The sequence below is a fragment of the Columba livia genome, chromosome 18, assembly GCF_036013475.1.
Source record: "Columba livia isolate bColLiv1 breed racing homer chromosome 18, bColLiv1.pat.W.v2, whole genome shotgun sequence".
Classification (NCBI taxonomy): Eukaryota; Metazoa; Chordata; class Aves; order Columbiformes; family Columbidae; genus Columba; species Columba livia.
In genome coordinates, this window is record NC_088619.1 from 7,885,783 (window position 1) to 7,906,623 (window position 20,841).

The 20,841-nt window shown below is 39.0% G+C and overlaps 1 long non-coding RNA gene across 2 annotated transcripts in view; it reads right to left on the bottom strand.

Moving 5' to 3' along the window:
- Positions 1-18,998, bottom strand: part of LOC110359337 (uncharacterized) — a 316,154-nt gene extending 297,156 nt beyond the window's left edge. The window contains exon 1 of one of the 2 annotated variants that reach the window (XR_010467038.1): positions 18,727-18,998. This is a non-coding gene — a long non-coding RNA (uncharacterized LOC110359337). The remainder of the gene's footprint in view (positions 1-18,726) is intronic. The other variant, XR_010467039.1, reaches the window with a different exon arrangement.
- Between the last annotated feature and the right edge of the window lie 1,843 nt (positions 18,999-20,841).

Consider the following 20,841-nt stretch of genomic DNA (forward strand, 5'->3'; position numbering starts at 1 on the left):
TATCCAATGCAACAGGCAGGATGAGGTAGAGGCCTCCTACTATTACTACAAAATCAAAGATGCAGGGACAGGAAAACTGATCAGGTACACACATAACTAAATCAATGTAACTAAAACACATCGTAAAAATTATGAAAAACAAGTAAAATAACAAACACATACCATTAAGGGTATAGACAATACCTACATAATATAAAGTCTGCATTTGATAAATCCACTATTCCTTTTTCTTACTGAAAACTCATATCCTATTCCAGAACAAAGAACAAGCTTTGCCCTCTGTCACAACACCGGCATCAGGAGGTTTGCAATTTATTCTGTTCTAATGGAAGAAGTGACATGCACACGTACATACAGTTTTAACCACTTTTCTTCTGTAAAGCTATCCTTCACCTGTACTCAAACAATTCACATCTAATTTCCAAATTCACATTTTCCAGGGCAGGTGTGCATTAATAACCCTGTGTGTTCTCTTCAGCTGTGTTCATTTTCCTTATGAACAGAATCAATAACAAGAAAAGGGACCAGCTACAGTTTAAGTAGTTTGCAGCTTTAAGCTGGATACCACACTAAGCAGAAAGGCCCCACATTTCTGTCCAAACTTGGATGTTGCTGCTTTAAAAAACACACGCAACAGAAATCAATGACTGTTTGTTCAGTAACAGGGTAAATGAGAGAAGAACACGTTTACAAACAGCAGGTGAGGCATTCAATTTGAAAAGCAATCAGGTTGTCTGCTGGCTGCCTTCAAGGGCAGTACTCATACCACATTGCTGATACAGGGAGGAAGACAAAAACTTATTTTAAACTTGGTACCCAGACCAAGACCCCTAAACTGAACATTTAGAGTCATTAAGTAATGCTTTTCCTGATGAACAGTACCATTGATTTTACCCGAGAACTTATCTGTAACATTTATGGATTAGTGGACTACACAAATGCCCAGTCTTGAATGCTGTTCCATGCAAAGGGACACAAACAAATAACCCCATTGCCTTAAACTGGGCTCCACAGAAGAGTCCTGTGTTCAGTTTCCAAAGCTGAATCCAAGATTTTGCATTTTGGTTTTTGTTTCTCTAAAAAAGCACAAACCAAAATAACAAGGGAAGAAAAAAAAAACACAACCAGATATCACTGCTGAATTAACTCAATCACTAGACCACCAGCAAACCACTTATTTAGTTCCAAATTAAACTACATCAAATTCATTATTTGATATGTAAAGAGAAGACTAAATAAGGATGCCAGTGCTCTTTCTTGCTTGTGGAAAAGTCATCCAGACACATATTTCTGAACAGATTTGACAAGGTGCAGTGTGGCATCCGTTCAAAAGCACTAAGCAGTATGGACACAAGGAGGTGTTGAAAACAGTGAAAAGTTGAAAGTATGGAAATATATAAATGCAGGAGAAGAGTGATCATCGATTGACACAAGCTGGGATTAGGTAAGGCCACTGCTGAAAGTGATAACACAGAGTGAAGAAGCCAGCACAGAAAATTTTCTGCACAGAAGCAAAAGGGAAGAGCAAGTCAAGTGCAGAAAGTGTTTGCATCACTTCCACCCCAGAAAACAGACCTGCTCCTCTCAGAAAACCAGCTGGGAGGCAGTGACAAATAAGTATTCTGTCATGACAGATTTAATGGTTCCCTGGCAAAAGAAAACAGAAGAGGAAAGTGAACTTAAAAGGCAAAGAAGTGAGCTTTCTGATAAAACAGAGCTGTACAGCACAGGAGGGTCTACAGTACTTTCCAAAAAGCAGGCGAAGTTAGGAATTCACAGCACTATCACAGCAACAAGGACAACGAGTGCACTTAGTGCTGCAGGTAATGAAAGCTGCCTGGCATTTATCATTTCCTGAAGACACACATTAAGTAATGTGATACAATGCCATGTAATATGGGAAGGTAATTTTAGCCTGGGTTCCTTAAGGAGACAAGGCTGCTGGGATCACAATGTCAGCCAGTCCTCCGCAACAGCTTTTGAACCTGCCCAACCATAATGACACGGAACAAAGCAGCGGAGGTCTTGGGTGTTACATTCCTAACAGCTGCATGAAAAACAGCAGCTGGAGAGAGATAAGGCATGCTCTGAAAGAAAGGGAGGGATGTTTCACCTACCTACAGCTTAGCAGTGTGTGCCTGACCAGCCGTCTGGGATAAGACTGGTCTGGGTACAGAGGGAACCAAGCTTTATTAGCTCTGTTGTTCAAGGAACAGCTTGGTAGGTATTGAAGACATACGTTAAAACACAAGCAACGCATGGCAGCACTTATTCTCATTGGAAAAGAACACTGAGCATTTAAAAAAAAATCAGAGGCAAGCAGAGGGTAGCATTAAAAGGTTTGTGATGTACATTCTCCGCATTATTATTGAAGGCAGAAAAAAAAAGGTAGATTTAGGGACACACCCCCAGTCATCCTACGATGATCTGCATGGGCAATAGGTGGGACTGTGGGTCTTTTCTCCACCCTACCAGCAGGTTAATACAGGGAGTAATCCACTACTAGTAGAAGACAAGCCTTCGTGAAACCATTCGTATCAGACGATGTTTTTGACAACTATGGTATTCTCCTTAAAAATAAAACATTCTGCTTCCTCATACAGAGAACCTGGTGTTTTAAACCCTTAATGAAGTTTCTAACTGACCTCCTCCTTTAAATTAACATCCTTGTATAGCCACATTTTGGGATGAGGTCCCATATGCTCAGATTTATAGAAGACATTAAAGGCAATCAGTCACATAACCCTGCTCAAGCACATAAAAACAGAAAACTCAGATGGGATTTTTTTTTAGAGGGGTAGGAGAAACAAGACAATTTAAATAAACTAAGCAAAAAGTTAGAGTACTTAAATGCCCTTCAGTACTAAAGCTATTTACTTTATTTGAAAACAAAATAACATTTGGCAAATTACTCAAGTCCTTCAATGGATGCTGCTAATAATTGCCCTGTGGTCCCTGAGTGGCACAGAAAAACTGTGTACACCACAGAGTATGCCAATTTGCAATAAGCTCATTTCTATAAAAATAGAACAAATTCCCAATTTTCAAGAAGGAAATGTACTATCAGAAATACAGCTTAAAAGGATATAATAGCCGATGCTAAGAAAGCTGCATGCCCTGATGTACTTATTTCCCAGAGTAGTGCTCTCATACCCATGATGCAAAATTTGCTTCTAGCCTGTACCTGCCTTTTTGTGGAAATAATGCACTCTGATCATTCCCATAGACCATTCATTCACACCATTCATTTCCCCCCAGTAATTTATAGATGAAGATTATGTCAACATGGACTTGCTTGGAGCAGCACTCACAGAGAACTCCATTTTAAAAATATTCCTAATCTTCCAAGACAATTTTTACTAATGCCTAGTGAGGGCTTCACAATTATGTTTTTCCTCTTATACAATTTACTCAGCTGGGTTAAGACAGGTTGTTTGAGTTAATTCATGAAAAAGGGCAGTTTTCTGCTGCTCATGCTTTTCAAACCATCTAACACCTGAAATACTAAATTAACACCAAAAGCTGGTTTTAATGTATTCTTTATGAAGAATTTGCCATTTAAAAGCACTTCAAATTCAGACTTCAGAAAGGCAAAATGATAATTTAGCTATTGTCACATTTAAGTATCAGATTGACAGTACTGTTTATAACTTCTGAGAATGCGCTCCCACAGATGTGGGGATGAAGACATTTGCTCCAGTTCCAGTCAGAACTTTGCACACAAGCTTTAATTTCCCTTTCAACTATATGCATATATGGAGCATGCACAACTTCTGTGACGAATGCATAAGAGAGCACATGATTTACGAAACATCTTACAGGAAACCTGAGATATAATTGCGGTCTTTAAAGTTTTTGGCTATTAACATAATGACTGCATTGCTCTTTCACATCAAGCTACAGACGTAGCTTCAGTGTCTCCATAGATTTATTCCGGAATATTAGAAATAATAGGCAAATGAAGTTTCTAAAAGAAATCGTTCTAGCTGAGGGTGCAGGTCTTGCAATCTGTGACTGACCCTCCTGGGCCACCCTGTGCTGCACATGCTGCCTCTCATCATGGGCCACACAAACTCCTGAAACCTGGATCAAGCCAGGACTGTCAAAATAAAAGAGCTGGCACCAACACAAATCACTATTTCACCTGCTCATTACACTCAGCATTGTCTGCTCTGCAGGTTAATTGCACTGAATAATGTTATACAATAATAATAATAAAAAAACCCCAACCCTGCAATTTCCCAAACCATTTAAGGTATTAAACTGTTGGTAATTCCAATCTAAATTAATGGGAACTCCGCATCTTAATCCTCTTGAGACCACTTTGAGTCTCTCAGAACAAATCAATATGCTCTTTCCGCAATATGCAAATAATTTCAAAGGACCAAAACAGTGCCCAGCTGTTGGTAGTACTTTCTGTGTTTCTCATATAGCATAAATTTTTCTCCTGTAGGTACAACCAAGCCCTTTCCCAGCAGCATGTTCCTCACTTCAAAGAGGGGAGGTTTGTCACACTCTAAAATAAGAGCCAGGAATCCTCCTTTGCCTAATTACTGTGTGTAACAGCAGTTTCACACTAAAATACCCCACCACAGTAGGAGCTCAGCTGGATGTCTACAATCCCTACAGGAAAGCACTTGTCTGATTTTTTTAAAAAAAACTAAAAAGGAAAATAAAAAAAGCAAAACTGATCCCTTTCCCATCTCCTCAGTTTGAAGCCACCAAGGAATAAGAAAAGGACACAGCTCACCAAGTAAAAAAATCTTAAGAGACAAACAAAATTCCTAACAAGACTTCAAACAAGAGTTGAGCTCCAGAAGAAGCAATTTTGATGACACGAGGAGAGAAAAACCTATGACACTTGTGTCACAGAGCCTGGTTTCTCATGAATGCATGAAGAGAAACCTCCCCAGGGAAGAGCAGTCCTGGGCAAAAGGGGAGAGGGAAGCTGAGGAGCACTCAGAGATGGTCCCAGACTTCAGACAGACAGGCTGCGTGTTGCTTTAGGGTTTCCAGCCCAGTGTGCATGACTTGACTCCTTAGAAACCAATTGCAACAAACAAATAATTCCGTTTCTGTGCACTAGTGCAAAGCTCAGGCTTATACTTGGAGCAGGACAAGCTCAGTGTAGTGTGGAACCTGGCACCACAGTTGGACATCACACTGGCATGACTGGAACTTCTTGCAGCAAGAGGCATCCACAGAGCTGCTTAACTAAGTGGAGTTTTTAATACCACATCCTTTTCCAATTTCTTTGGCCTAAAACCAACTCAAAATTTGACCAAGTAAAATGGACTTCAAGTACCTTTAAAGGGATAGTGCATTATTTAACGTGCATGAATGTAAGTGCACCATTATCTATTGTCCATGATTATATTTGAGATGCTAAAGAAAATCCTTAGGCTGCAATACACTGACTTTACATCCCCTATGCATGTGCAGTGAAGTGCACAGAAGTCTTAGCACATTATAAGATATGGGCCATAAGACGTCAAGGGAACTCCAGCAGCTATAACTGTTACTCTTCTAGCAATGCAAACTGCTACTCCATCTAAAGAAAGATGAGAAGCAGCAGAGATTAATGATGCAGAGCTAATTAAAGATGTAAATAATTGTGGTGATGTACCCTGAACCAAAGAGACAACAAATGATGCAGGAGAAAATAAGGAGAAATATGAGGGTTTGATTAATTAAACTGCATTTCTAAAGGTAAGTAGGACTATAAAATGCCAAATATGAAATTAATGCAGAGTAGGTTTATTAGGAAAATAAATTACAGTTTAACATAAATTAGACTGAGTTTGTTTTCTGTAGCCAGTACTGTTGTACTTAATTGCTACAGCTTTCTTTTTTTTGGGGGGAAAAGTAGTTGCCCATAACTAATAAGACACTCTGATAGTGTGGCAAAGATGGGATTTCTGAGGTGAAGGCAACGTGGTAGAATCTATATTCAGGAACAGGCTCAACCCATCTCCTGGAACAACCCATATGTTGCTGTAAAATACTTGAAATATTATTGTGGCTCCGAAACAAGAACTTCCCACACAAAGCAGAGGAAGAATCAAAGAACATCAAACCTTCTGCTCCCTTGCCCCATCCCATACCTAAAAAAGCAGAGGAAACAATAGAAAACCAGGAATTTGCCCATCGCACACCAGAGTACCTAGTAGTATATCCCAAGAACACCAATCTGTTGGTTAGAAATTTAATCATCTAATATTACAGTCTTAGTTCTTAACATTATATTAATCCTAATTCAACAGCATCACCATGGTTACACTATTATATTTTAGCCTTGGTACCAAAACAATTGCAGTATTCATTCTATATATGTTCCAGACAAATAATCTAGCTATCATAACTACTCTATTAACATAAGGCCACAATCTCTATTCCTTAATTAACACAAAGCCACAATATCATCTTCTGTGTCAATAACAAGCTATTGTGTATCACTCTTCCCACAGTCCAATCCTCAATGCAACACAGCAAAGCTCCTAATTAGCTGCCCATCTTAGGGAGCTACTTCCCTTCAACTCACATTCCTCTGTTACTAACAACCGTTTTTTTTCCTGTCAGCGGGACCATTAAAGTCATTAAAAAAATCTGCAACACTATGGAGAAAGAAAATTTAAGAGAGCTTTGTCAAAGAGGTGAAGATACTCTTTAAGAGTTATTTTAAAATAATGAACCAACCCCTAAACCAACACTAACAAGGGTTTATAATCCCAGCTGCAGCACCACCTGAATGCTTAAGAAAGCCTTAAATTATATCATCTACCTAAAATGGGACAAACTCTCAAAGTCCAAGCAGACTCTGGTGTTTTGATCCCATTTAACTGAACTTCTTGGGATTTGGCACAGGTCAAGTATTAGCATTTTTCTTGTGGTAAGGCCCCATTTCCACGCTGGATGCCACAACACCACAGATCAGGCTGCGCTTGGCCTTGTTTTCCGATTCACAAAGCAGCGGCAGCAATTCACCGAAGCACATAGTTTTGAGTTGTCAACACAACTGGAACAAAGACCCTTGGCTTTATGATCATTAGGTGTTCCACTAGTTTCCATGCTTTTAAACAACCATCTCCCTTCGATATTCTTGCTTTTGTATTCCTGTTGCTCTTCACTTGACATATTTCTCTGTAATGTTTCATCTCCTTGTGACTGTGAATCAGAATATCCATCATCTGATGATTAAGTTGATAAATAACGATTCATTCTCTTTTCCTTCATTAAGCTGGTCTGTTTTGCTGACTTAATCCATGTCTGCCTAAGAATTCACCTGCATCTTCTGGCCTGAGGCTTTGAGAAGTGCTTTACAAGAGAGCCTGGTCTTGTATTGAGTTTTGCAGCTAAAACATGTCCCACATATGTGCTATGTGACATGACGGTCTTTAAACAGCACTAAAATTACACATCCAAGTTTGAGCAGAGTCCCAAAATTTCAGTGAACTAAATGTTGAAACTACATAACTGAGAAAAATGGTTTAAAAATACTTTGTAGAGACAAATTTCAGCAATTTCTCTGACCTATTTTACAATCTATTTACAGTATATCTGGGAAGCTATTAACTAACGTAATTATACTGTCCATATATTCCAATTTGTTTGCAGTAACCCATAGAAAAACTAATGTAAAGCAGAAACAAAGATAATAATTATTTTATTTTGGAAGTGCAAACTATGCTAAAACAGATCTTTGAAAGCAATACAAGAGCCATACATTGAAACACCAGTTTAAAATATTGCATAAGATTATTAATCAAAACCCCACATCTCAGGAAAATTCTGTTCTTGCCATAGAGTCTGTGAACTCCAAGTTCTCTTTCGCATTATCAGCCCTGGAAAAAAATTCACCATTTAAAGTTTCCACCCACCCCCCCACACACTAGAAACACCACTTTTGTCATGACCATCATATGCAACATTTGGCTTGGTAAAAGTTTTGGTTATTTGCATGTGTACCCAGAACAAGTATCTCAGCTGGGCACACCTGCTGTGCCACGGAGGGATAACTCTGATCTTGCAAGCAGTGTATCTGCACTGGCCTAATTTACCAAAATGCCTAAGTTTAAATATTTAAATGAACCTGTTCTAATTGTTAATGTTAATTGTCTAATTGTTAGTGAAGCCTCACAAGAATGAGTCCTAACTCAGCAGCTAAGATCCAGATGTACATCTTCTATGAAAAGCATGAAAAAAAATATTACAAACATGACTAGAACAAGATTTGCCCCAATCTGGCAACTCAATACCAAAGTATTACAATGACTACACTGAGGGAACTGTACAGGAACATGTCCAAACATTTCCCACATTACAGTGATTTTATCTCTATTCAAGGGGTTTCACTACAGGACTGTATTTTTTCTTAAACAGCTGAGCTTATTTCCAGGATACACCATCCTGTGTTGGCAACTCAAGCACAATGATTACAATAACCACAGTGTGATTAAAACTCATTATCAGAAATATTTTTGCAGTGCACTAAAAAAATACTCCTAAGCTAATTTTACTCACAGCATATAGCAGATGATATTGCCATTTCTGTACTAAGGAGAGCCAAACAAATTCTTTGTAATGAATATTTTCCCTCAGAAGTGACAGTGGTCCGCCTTTTAATTGTACCTGAATGGAGCATGATTTTCTGCAATTCATTTCTTATTCAAAACAAAATTTGCATGTTACATCATTTGGGATGTTGAAGTAACACCTATTTATTGACTTATGTCCTACAGGTCTGCAAAATGTAGAGTTATACTAATTTTACACCTATGTAAGCAAATGCATGCCTTCAAACTGACCTACAAATTGCATTGCCAAACCAAATGGAGACACAAGCTTGCAGTGCTGAGATAGTAACTGGCAAGGGAAAAGTCAGATTTTCATCATTCAAAAGAAGAGCAAAAATTTACGGTTTATATCCAAATTAGCTTGCAATTTGATGGCTAACACAGGTTTTCCAAATTATGTAACAATATTTATGTTGCAAAATAATATTTCAATTAAAAAAAATCAGACTACTGTAATTATTTTCACATTTTGTGACAGTTGTGCAGGTTGCTATTCCCTGCAACAGCATTTATTAAGCAAATAATGGGGACAGCTGTGAGCCATGGTCAAACATGTTTTTCTGACAATCTGATGCCTAAATATAATTCACAAAACCAGCAAGAGAAAAGCAATACTTAAGAATTACTTTTATTGACTGACTTTGGTTGGCACTGCTGATGAAAAGGACAGAACGTAACCCTGATGTGACAACTGCAGTGCTCAGATTGGAATGTCCTTCCCCAGGGTAGCTGCTCTGGATTTGATCTGGCATAGCTGATAGCAGAATCAGGGCTTAAAATGGCCAATTTTCCAGCAATAAGGAAAGGATTACAAGACAAACTACTCTATAAAGCAGCAGGGGGAGAAGGGGGATAAAAATTGAAACAAGAGCAAGAGAAGTCTCACTGCATTACAAGTATCAGTGAAGCAAATGCTTCCAATAAAAGCTGAAACCAAGGAATGTTATTTATCAGAGAACATCTGTTTGGCTGACCGATATCTGTGCCAGTGTTGCCTGACGGGCATACTTATAGACAGAACACAGGCTGGTCCGACATCGGGAAGAAGTCTATTAGTACATCAATATATCCCTCTCGTGCACACTGGGTAAAACTCCTGAATTTCTACTGATTTTTGTAACATTAGGCTTTTGCTCATCATTTCACCCTCGCACTTTATCCCAGAAACCACCCCAAATCTCGCATTTTAAGTACCCTGTAAGATTTCTTTCTTATCTGCCTCTTAATTCTTTCTTTTATCTGCTTTTATCCAGCTTCCCAGCCACCTGTATAATTCCATTTATAGCATACACTCATTCTGGAGATCAGACCTCCTGACAAAAACATATCTAGATTCTACATCCAACTTGGAAATTATACCTTTCCTTCCATTCACTGAAGGCGACTTGGGATGCAAATGTCTGCGATTAGTATTTGATGTGTTGGCTACAGGGCCATTCCTTGCAGTCAAAACTCCAAGTGAAAAGTCACATTTGACTCCCAGCTGGCATCCTCCAAAACCTCAACTATTACAACAGGAGTTCCAGCTCCCATAAAGCGCTGCTTAAACTCAGTTATTTTTGCCTTGAATACATATCATTAAATTGCTTCAGCATGGTACAAAACATACTAAATCGCATCATTAGTTAACTCATGATATTTATGAACTTGCCATATTTTAATTAGATGCCTTTAGTATAATTTTTTTTACTAATAATTTAAAGGTTAGTAATTTAAAGGCCCATCTTTGGTGATGTTTTTGCCACCTATTTGGTATCATAAATAAAAAATCATTTAAAAATTATGTAAATGAACAACTGACTCTTCTCCTAAGTGCAATTATTGTTACTATTTAGAAGTTACATGATATACTGCTGTCTTACTAAGCAGATTAAGCACAGACATGGATCCTTCTGGACTGAACAGCCTTTCCACTGGCTTTGTACACTCTTGGGAACTAGAGTGTTCCCTTCCCATCTTCTGTCCCTGAGATAAAAATAACTATCTAGACACTTGGTTGTTTCATAGACTGAGCACACTGAAGATACTAGAACACATGGTGGTTTGTATACTACTACTAAATTTTCCAAATTCATTGGATTGCATCCTGATGGTGCATCTCACAACGACATGGTAGTGATCACAACACCCAATCTTTATATAACCATAAAATTAGACATTTACATGTGCTCTTTCAAAGCAAAACTGTCTCTTGACTTTATGGCATTATTAATTGCAAAGCTTTTTATATGTATTTAAGTCTTCATAGCAGTACTTCCTAACAGCAACTTGTCAAGGACTTTAATGTGTCTGACAAGTAAGAGTTTATTTACAAGAACATCACCAGATAAGCTAAAATAGCAGTGATTTGAGTTCTGGTTTAGGTGATGCCCCAATGCAAAATATTTTAACTGAAACACAAATGTGAAAAAATTTCACCACTATGATCAGCCTCAGGATTCCAACATGAAGAGAAGGGCTCAGGGGAACTTTCTAATTGTAAAACACATCAAGTATCCTGCAATATGAAAAAGGGAACAAACTCCAAGTCTCCATGCTACAAAATACTTGGTTACCAGTCACGTGTTACAGCTTGGCAACATCATTCTTGAGACCAGAATAAAATATTGCTATAGCCATGCTAACAACTTTCATTAATTGCAGCTGAAATCAGTGGAAAGGGCAGAATTTCCTTTAAAGATTAAGTCAGAGTCCTTGCCTTGGTCCTGCAGTCCCCAGTATCTTCAGTCTTGTGGAATTATTTATGCCATCTTAAAAATAATACCAAGTGCAGCAGAATGATAACACTGTTATATAAATGAGGGTACAAAGTGCAAAGCAGCACAGATCTATTCCAAGCCATCAGAACTGTTCTGTCTCCTATGGATGATAATTTCTTTTATGAGTCCTGATGGCAGGATCAGACTATTAACTTGTGCCATCTGTGTGCAGCTTGCTCCTTATCACAGAATTTTGACTACAGATTGTAAACCTCTGACTCAGTGGGTAATACCTGCTTGACTGCATTAGCAAAGAGACTAAATGCTTTTCTTTCTGTATATACACAAGGGGGGCAAACTGCATTAAAAAAAAAAAAGCCAGACAAATAGCTTTCATTTCTTAATACAAGGCAAGCCAATATTTTCTGTATTTTCATGGATGGTACATGAAGGTAATTCAAGCTACTACAGGGAGCAGGTAAAAGTATTATATTCTCATTGCCACTTAGCGCAGTTGAGCTGAGAGGGGTCCCTCACGCAGCTTGCTGTCATAAATTGTTAAGAACTTTATATCCAAGCCCTGGGTTAAGTCAAAGAACTTTTTTTTCTTTTTGTAAAAATACTTGTTAATCCTTGAATCTATTATGGTGCAGTTCCTAAATCTCTGAGGCCTTCTAAGCTTGTAATCTTAGATTTACCAGGCTACTGAAGGAGTATCAGAGCACTCACAAGAGCTCATACACTAACAGCATTTCAAAAACAGCAGGAAAGTTCAAGCATCTTTTCCAGCAAGTTTCAAGGAGAGCAGTTATTTGCTTCAGATGCATTTTCTTACACATCCCCTCACTTCCTGAAGGTTTCTATACTTCCTATTTAATTATAATCAATTAATCCATTCTCATAGAACATTACTTCAAGGGCCAGTAATACTCCAGTAATTTCAATGAGGTGAAACCAACGGGATCATTTACAGAAGCAAAGCAAGCAGAGTTTGGCCCACTAGGCAAGGTTAATAAAATTCAGCTACCACTTGGCCATCTATTCAGGGAGCTGTGACAGTGCACCAGCTGATTTAGAGCTCAATACTGCAAGGTTCTCCATGTCAAAGTATATCAAGGCGGTGGGAGGTGAAAACATTTAGTAGTTTAAACATATGCAGTCTGTCAGCACCGAGCTTTGCAGGCTTCTTGGTTAGGGACTAGAAGGACCTCTAAATTGCAGATCTAGCAGATTTCTCCTTGATGAGGTTGAAATTATACTGATCCTCTCTCCCAGGTTACATCCCTGCTTCATATGGATGCACACCAGCAGTCAATTCTACAGTCCGGTTTAAGCATGGTCTAGTATGGGAACTCTTCTCACTTTGGCTATTTTGCTGGCGGTAGCAGTGTCTGGAATAATCCCAGCAGCCGCATGAGCAGCCATCATTTCAACGAGAGGCAAAAGCGTTGCTCCCAACTCTCCCTTACCCTCTCACAAGTGGAGTGAACTTCTTAATCATTTAAATGTTTATAATTAAACCCAGGTAGAGCAAGCAGGTAATTTCCCAGGCAATTCAACCCAAGTGTCAAATTTAGTAGCCTCGTCATGGTTGTGCATATTTATCAGGATGTTACTGATTCATTTGAAGGCGACAGTTGGAAACGGCTTCACTTCACTGGCTGATTCCTATGGCTCTTTCACCACAGAAATCAGCATGTGCCCTTTCAATATCTTTCATACTATTCAAAGGTCATGTCTATGTTCTCAGAAAGAAGACAGAAGAAGATATTTCTAAAAATCCCTGTCTTTTCCTATTTTTTCTTTGTTTCACTACTTCCTGGTGGTCCTTTCAAAGTGGTGAAACTAGACACGTATGGAAGTGTCAAAGTATTCATGGTTCAGCATATCTTCAGCCTGGTCCATGTGAATAACAACTCTATTAGAAAACATTTGTTTCTCCTGATTCTTTTTTTTTTTTACCCTTCACATTGAAAACTTTTAAGGCAAAAGCAGGGGGAGGTAAAATCAAGAGAAAAATCCTTCCTTTTGGCTTGAATCCCTCTGCACTTTTGTGAAGCACACAGTAGGAGCAGTGGCCCATCTGAGAAAACAATAGATCAAATTCATCTATTTTCTTGATGAATGGCCAATAACTGGAAAGTCAAACCCAGAGACTGTGCCAGCATTAAATCAGACCTGAAGGACATTACAGGACTTGGGTCACACCATAAATCAAGAAAAAAAACACCCATTCTTTGCTCCACTTAGATTTGTATTTACATAGGAGCCAAGTTTTATAAAAGAGCTGACCTTGTCTTCTATCAAGATAAAATGTCTGCCCTTCTATCAATAGATCCAGAAGTTCAAAGCAGGGATTGATCTTCTGTAGTTTTGGGTATTATGCCAATCTGGCTGGAACACGGGTCAGAAGTTATTTCTCCAGTTTCTTCTTAAAACAAACATTCTTAAACCATATGAAGAAATTTCCAACCATTAAGAGCAGTCAGTTTTCTATCTTAACTCAACTGGTGAAGACTTAGCAAACGTTGCTTTGGAATCAATCAATAGGGTGGATACAGCCTAGGAAAGGAGTTGAGCTTGTCTTTGTTTCAGATTAGAGGGCCTGTGACTTCAAGTTCTCTTTCAGATAAAGCCTTATTACCCATAAGGCTCAAATCCAAAGCCTGTTTTATTTCTGATCTCCCCAATAGCAGATGATCTAGTCTAAAGTTTCCAAAACTTTTTATTGTTCACAGATCACTGATTTGAGGCATATTAACCAAGTCTTCAAACCTTCAGAGAATTCCAGACAACTCCTCATGTGAAGCAGATGGAAGATGTGGTAGAAAGACTCTAGAGTAGCAAACATCTTTCCATTTGTCAGATTAAAGGCATTCCTAATAAGAGGATTTGCTAGATGAAATAATTCTGAGCAATCACCTATGGGCTGCTGTGACGCTTGGGCTTCATGAAAGATTTTTTTCCAGTGTTTTGTTCTTTTCATAGGAATTATTTAATCAGTAGCCATTCCCAGCTATGTTGAGATCCAGTCAATCCATCTAAAAATTAATGCAGCTTCATTAAAAACTCAAAAAGCATCAGGACATATAGCTCATCTGCAGGTGCCCTGCAGTACATAATTTTGCACTACCCTGCTACTCTGCTTTTTCAGAAAAGAAGAAATCAAATTTTCTTTCTGTTGTGAAAGCACTACTCTGCCTCATTTTTCTTGACTGTCATTTAGAAACACCAAAAGGGCTGAATGACAAACGCTACAAGTCCCCAGCCCACCAGACTCTGACAGCAGTTCCGTAATATTTTTCTCTTGAATCGCACCTTCTGGCAAAAGGTGAATACATTCCGACATTTGTTCCACTATTCTGACCCCACTGCACCAGCTGCTGAGCCTGCCTTGTGTTCTTTGCATCTACTGTGCATCTACATACAACAAAGAACCAGCCCAACAGCATTTTCAGAAACATGTCCACCCTGCTCAAGATTTCTTAAAAATACCATTACTGACACTCAACCAAAGCAGCACCTACCAAGACAGGCTGGAATCTCCGTGTAGGTGTATCAGTGTGCAGCTTTTTAGAGGCATTTTGGAAATATTTGTGCCCAGTCTCCTGACCTACATCCTCACCTCAAAGTTCAGGGTCCTACTCTAACACCCCAACCAACAGAACTCCTCAATTCCCTTTGCAATAGTAAAACCATAGCTAAACCATCAAGTAGTTACAGCAGCCCCTTTTACCCTATACACAGCCTTTAAAAGGAACCATTTTATGTAAAATTACCATTTTTAATCCCAGTTATTTCCATTCAACCCTCAATATCTGAGGAAATTTGTAGGTTGGGTTCAGAAGCACCACAGACATGCTTCAAGGTGAGCGAGATTTATTCCACAAGATATGGAAAGGTCCTTTTACCTCCTTCCTATGAATGGAATCATCAACTGAACATGAATCAAGTAGCAGTTCATTGATCTAATACCTTCTGTGATGCAGTATAGTGCAGACATACTGGAAAGTGAGAAAAGGGGCCAAAAGCTGAGTGAGCTTGGATTAAACTACAAAAACAAGGGCAAAAAGAAAATTTTAATCTAAATAGAGACAATCTGTGTTTATGGCACATCTCCACACCCTACAGAATGCTGTGTTAGTGCTTAATAAAAAAGTACACAGTATATAAACACACTATTATATGATAAGTAGATAGAGAAAACAGGCATAATATTCTAGTTTGTATTACTGTTATTCTAGCAGGAATACTTTTGCATGCAATTAACTATGTTTGCAATCTACCAGAGACAAACAAAGGTAAATTGAAAAAAATCCAATTAAATTAGAGAACCACAAAGGACACATTCAGTGACCAATAAATAACACACAAAGCACTACTGGAGTAGGTCGATGAGCATTGCGGGTTATCAAATGTTGAAGGGAATTCCTGGAATAACAACAGAGAGGAGATATAATACTCTGATTCATTAAGAGGCTGCAGATGTGACAAGCAAAGGAGCTGAAGTGGGTACCAGGAAAGGGCACCACTGTTTTTCCAATACCTAAATACAAGGAGGAAACTGGAAATAAAACCTTTTTAATCTACTAGTTAGGAACTGTGCAGACCCTGTCCTGGCAGGACTTGGATAAGCCAAACAAGGAATGAAATGAGGTAATCTTGTGCTTGCCACAACCTGAGATTTTCTGCTGTTTTGAGCCAAGAAAAATCAGCAATTAAGATTAATGCACTGAGACTACAGTATTTCCACTTATTTTTTATTGTTTGTGCTAACAGCTCTTCAGAAAACAGTGAAAGTCCTTTAAAACCTATCTGTTGCCTTTAAAGGGAGCCAGTTTTCCTTATGCATTTGGATTTTTAAGGTTCTTCGGTTTGGTTTTGTCTGTTTTTAAGTTTTCACCTTGTTTTCACTAGTAGCAAAAATCCCAATGAAAACTGCAGTAATGCTGAGATGTGCTTTGGGCACCACCTATGAGAAAGGAACCACAGTTCTTTAGTAATAGCAGTGATATTAAACTTGCTCTAGGTTGTAGAACATTATTTGCTTACAACCACCTTCCTCCTATCAAAACAGCCCTGAGTTACTACATAGCACGAAAACATTTGCATTGCATAAAGGGATTTTGTTCTGTTGTTTTATCATCCAAAGGGTAAGAAGATGCTGAGCTCCAGGCAGGGGAAAGGTGTCACATCAGAGCTGGGAGGTTCACATCGCTCAGGGAGAGATGTGAAAATATTAACAGTGTAGAAAAGAGTCAGTTTAGCAATTTCAACATGCAGGGGTGTAAAAAACCTTTACACACACACACACTTGAAGAATCAACTTGTGAAGCTTCTCAGGTTCATGGTCTTTTTTGAGGAAAGCCTGCCTGTGGCCGATTTTGGATACTCACAACCCAGCTGTGCTCCTCCCAAAAAGAGAGGCCAATACCTTCCTACCCTCTTATAATACCTTTATAATTGTTGCACATGGAGGAGCACAAAGCCCTGTCCAAAGCTCACCATAGCACAGGGGAAACAGTAATAAAACACTAATTAATCACAGCTGGACAAGAAACAATAACAAGTTATTCTGACCAAGAACTCCCAACTTATAGTCTGGGAAACCATCGTGTTGCACAGACATGGTCTTTTCTGTTCTCTCAGCCAACATTTACTAGTTTTGCACCACTGCTTATTTAGGGACATAGGATATTAAATAGCAAACTAGTTTCCAAGAAACCTTGTCCAGGTTTGAAGTAAGAGTTACCTTCAAATTTAAGCTTGGACTGCAAAGCTGACCTGCTGTTTCCAATCATCTTAGCGATTGATTTATTGCAGCTGCAGGTTTATGCACCTTACCCTTTCTTACACAAAGAGAACAGGATCCCAGTCATTCACATACAACACAGGATTTTGTAATGGGCTCAGCTACAAAAATGCTATACTAAGATAGAGTTTCTCAGTGGGTAATGTGACTTTTGTAGTTTAAAAAAAAAATAAAAATAAATTAACACTATCATGTAGGTTTCTCTTTCCCAGGTCACTCATGTACAGTAGAAGCACAAAGAAATGCCAACTGCAGACATTCAGGAAAATGGCAGAAATGCAAGAAAGAATTATCAGAATTCTGTTAAAGCACTTTCAAGAATCACGTTGAATTTTCCCCATCAAAGGGACTCTGTCTAAAGCAGATAATTATATAGTGGCAGAATGATGGTAAAAGCTATGTCCTTCTAAAGAAGCATCCCAGAATTCTACTATCTCCACACTAGCAGGTATACTGTTAAATAGGCATAAATTAACAAAAATAAACACCCCACACACATCAGAAAACGGGAGGAGAAGCATCAGTAGTCCAGTGAACTTAAATACGCACAAACCACCTGTTTGTTGATGAATGGGGGAGGCTGGGTGTGGCAATATGTTATTGTTCTTAAGATTGCTTTTGAAAGTCTGTGTAAATCCAGGTTGGCAGCAAACTGTCACTCTTATGAGACACATTTGCTTTATAATCAAAGCCAGCTGATTTTTTAATTTTTTTTTATTAGAGAACCACAGGCAGCCTGGGATTTTTCCTCAATGAAATCTTTTCAGCTACTGTGGCTGGTCTCAGGTGTGTAGCCTTAGTAGAAATGGATAATACTAAAAGGTGCCTCCAGGCATAGCCTTGAGCTATGGGGAGTAAAATGCGTTGCCTTCTGAGCTGTTGCTGGCACAAGGGAAAAGGGTAAAGGGAGCAACCTGAAATTGTGGCTGCTTCTTGCTCCCTCAGGTCCAGTTTATCCTTTAATTCCCTTTTTCCCCCGCTAAAATTCATTTGCATCTGGCTTTTGAGTCCCAAATCCTCCTCTAGCAAGTGGCTGAATTAGTTGAAAGGAGACTGCACAGCCCCTGTTTCCTCTTACAAAAAATGTTGCTAGCCCAGAGAGGAGAGTCCCCCCACCTTACTCAGATACTGTTATTCCCATCTAGTATAGTCTTAACCAAGGCACAAAGACAACCTATTACACCTGCTAGGAACAGGCAGGAGACTGGGGCATAATAGCAATCTGTTGTCTAGGAACAGATAGTTCAGGCCTATGAGAAGCTCACTGAAACCACTTAAGAAAAAGGACATCAAAAATGCCTCCCCACCTTCCCCCGTAAGATGCTCCCTAGTCCGCATTTGTTATTTAATTTAAGAAAAGGGATGATAAACATTTTTGTCACATAGAAACCAGCTATATACAATGTCATAGCCTCTACTTTCCCAAACTACACTCTCCACATCAACTGAAGAGAACAAAACCCGAAACATTGGTTAGACTAGCAAGGCTCACTAAAATTAGCCATTGACAAAATGAACAGAAACTTGTGCCTACAGAGTGCTAACCTCCACACAGAGAAGCAATTCTCATGATCCCACCGCACTGCTGACCACGCAAGTGAACCCAGCTGTACACATAAACTTCTAAAAGTGCTTCACCCACCTCTTTCTGATGTGGTGCATGTGTTTCCCAGGTTCTGCTCAGTCTCTCACTAACTAACCTTTTGCTCTTTCTCAATCTTGGAGCTCAACACTAAGAGCTCCTGCTCTGTTGCATTCCAGAGCTTCACCAGCTGGCCCCACCTCATGCTCTACTTATCTACTCTGTAATGAAGGGCCATTGGAACCAGCTGCTCTGTTTTAGCCAAGTTTCCCATCACAGCTGGAGCTTCAGGTTGTGATGAACTTTCCAGCTCTTGAGCTTCCATCCTGTTACGTGGTAATTCAGAGGCCACAGAGCACTGATCCCAGTAACACGGGATCAATGCTGCACCTCTGCACTGTGCAAAATCACACCTGATGGGTTTGACTATGTATAGTCCAAGGGGAGGATAAGATGGATAAATTCTACTGTGGTGCAACGAAATTTGTGTTCAGGACATCACTCATCACAACCCTATTGTGTCATCCACTGACATGACAGCTGATTCATCACTGTATTCTATCACTGCGATTCAGCATATACAGCAGTGGCATCTGGAGGAAGACACCACCTGATTTCCTTTAAAACTTGCTGAGCACTCTTGTTTCTCAAACACTTGATCATCAACAACCATCTCTTTTCACACAGGATGCTCTGATGGCACATTAGATGCAAACTCACTCAGCATTGGAACCACAGACAGGACAAGGCTTGTTTTTCACAGCAGGATACAGTAGTCATGGTCTCTTCCTCCCTGTGCTGATACTTTATTATCTTTTAGGTAGATTTCTACCATAAATTTAAAAGTTACAGTACTGCTCCTTTCCCCTTTCATTTTCCTGACAAGGGTATATTTATCAACTCTCAGCTGCAAGTTGAAGGAGGAACTGGAAGCAAGGAGAGAATATGGAGGTAAATTACTTTTATTTCCCACAGGAAAAATAACCCCCTTATCCCTTCTTCATAGCATCACAGAATCATTGTGGTTGGAAAAGACCTTTGAGATCATCAAGTCCAACCATTAACCTAACACTTCCAAGTCCACCTTTACACTATGTCCCTAAGAGCCTCATCTTATTAATCACTAACTTGCAAACTCACAATCTTAAAAATTACACCAGCAGTCTGCTGGTCCATACAGAGACTATCTGGGGGAGCTCGAGGAAAAAACACTCTCCTTCCTACCTCATATAACCTTGTTCATTTGGCTTCATTTTCTAGGAAGGATATTTCCACACTTAATGTTGATGTTTTCATTCAGATATGAGCCTTGGAATCTGATAGCAAAACCCAGGCATCTAGGCCACCATCTCATTAATCTTCCTTTTCTTTTTCTAACAGTATGTTTCATTCTGGACTACAACTGTCACCAACTCATGCCCTACCTTCTCAGGTACACGATGAGACTAGTAATATTTACTCCTCTAGAGAACATGCTAAGCTTTGCAAGGAAAAGCAAATACAGAAGCTTGAAAATACAAGCACCACTGAAAGCTGATATCTGAATATGATGACACATGGCTGTCTTTGAAATTAGACATGTTGTGTCACCTAAGGACATTTTTACTCACCTGCCTATAAGTGCTTTATACAGTTTTCTAAGATTTGTTTTTTGTTTTTCTCCAAGATATCAGAAATAAGTCTACTGCTTACACCAAGCAAGATCTTCAGATTCTTCAGAAAGGTTAAAAACACAATGTCATTTGTGATTGTGTTTTAAAATCTTTTATATGAACTAGCAGACTGTACAACAGATGTAAGAACACAAGAGGATTCAACCAAGACAAGCCCACTCAGAAGACACTGTCAGTGTCAACATTCTTCTTTCCGTTAAACCCAAGATTAAAAACTAGGAGAGAAAAAATTCCTGCCAACTACATGTGTGTTTTAAAAAGAAAAACTCTTCCCAGTCTTTTCTGTTCAAATAACCGTAACGACAAAAGTTTATAACTTCAGGAAAGAAGAAGAAAATAGTCTTCCTAGAGCAGAATCGGGGCATTCTGGATAACAGTTCTCTGCCTACATCGCAGAACTGTTAAATTTACTTGGGTTCTCATAAAAACAAAGTTTGCTGAAGCAAGGACTCCTTACTAATGTTGGTTATCTTCTCTGCTAGGAGAACAGTAATTTTGCCAG